The sequence below is a fragment of the Orycteropus afer genome, unplaced genomic scaffold (genome assembly GCF_000298275.1).
Source record: "Orycteropus afer afer isolate SDZICR_OR568_19922 unplaced genomic scaffold, OryAfe1.0 scaffold00624, whole genome shotgun sequence".
NCBI lineage: Eukaryota > Metazoa > Chordata > Mammalia > Tubulidentata > Orycteropodidae > Orycteropus > Orycteropus afer.
The window spans coordinates 326,331-327,892 of NW_006922211.1; positions in this window are offsets into that span (position 1 = coordinate 326,331).

The following is a 1,562-nucleotide window of genomic DNA, read 5'->3' on the forward strand; positions in this document are numbered from 1 at the left end:
ATTGCCCAAGGTCATATTTTGGCTCTCCTGGACTAATTTTAATTTTCAAGTCCACGAGAGCCAAAATATGACTTTGATTATATTCTACCTGAATTTTGAGACCATATCAAGAATAGATTTGATGCATTGAACACCAATGACTGAAGACCAAGTGAGTTGTGGGATGACATCAAAGACATCATACACGAAGAAAGCAAAGATAAGGAAAAAGTCAGGAAAGAAAGAAAAGTCCAAAATGGATATCAGAAGAAACTCTGAAAATTGCTCTTGATCAGAGAGTAGCGAAAACAAATGGAAGAAATGATGAAGTAAAAGAGCTGAATGAAAGATTTCAAAGAGCACCTCAAGAAGACAAAGTATTATAATGAAGTGTGCAAAGAACTGGAGTTAGAAAACCAAAAGTAAAGAACTTTCTCAGCATGTCTCAAACTGAAAGAACTGAAGAAAAAATTCAAAACTTGAGTTGCAATATTCAAAGATACTATGGGCAAAATATTGAATGATGCAGGAAACATCAAAAGAAGATGAAAGACATACAGAGTCACTGTCCTAAAAAGAATTGGTTGATTTTCAACTATTCCAGGAGGTAGCATCTGGTTAAGAATGATGGTACTGAAGGAAGAAGTCCAAGCTGCACTGAAGTCTTTGCAAAAAACAAGGCTCCAGGAATTGAAAAAAAAATATGAATTGTGCAGTTCCAACCAATGAATGCAACACTGGAAGTCCTCACCTGTACATGCCAAGAAATTTGGAAGACAAGTACCTGGTCAACTGACTGGAAGAGAATCATATTTGTGTCCATTCAAAATAAAAAGGTGATCACCTCAAAGAAAAGTGATTAAAAAAAATGCAGAAATTATCAAACAATATCATTAAGATTACATAGAAGTAAAATTTTGCTGAAAATAATTCAAAATTGTTACAACAGTACATAGATATGGAACTACTAGAGCTCAAGAATTCAGAAAAGGACATGTTGTTGTTGTTATTTGCCATGGAGTTGGCCCCAACTCATAGCGACCCCTCCTTGGGTTTCCAAGGCAGTATCACTACAGAAGTAAATTGCCCAACCTTCCTTCCGAGGAGTGGCTGGTGACATGCAATGCAGGATATCATTACTGATGTCCAATGGATTTTGACTGAAAGCAGAGAATGTGAGAAAGATGTTTAACTGTGTTTTATCAACTATATAAAAGAGTTCAACTATGTGGATCATAACAACTTATGGATAACACTGTGCAAAATCGGAATTCCAGAACATTTATTTGTGCTCCTGAGGAGGCAATGGTTCTAAGAAAACAAGGGTATACACTGCATGGTTTAAATCAGAAAAGGCATGCATCAGAACTACCTCCACAAGTGTGTGAGCCATTCCTTTGAAATAAATATCTATCTATGTGGTGGTGTAGTGCCTAAGGCATTTGGCTGCTAACCAGAAGGCTGGCAGTTCAAACCCACCAGCCACTTCTCAGAAGGAAGACTGGATAATCTACTTCTGTAGAGATACTGCCTGGAAAACCCAAGAAGGGCTCGCTATGAGTCGGTATCAACTTGATGGCAGT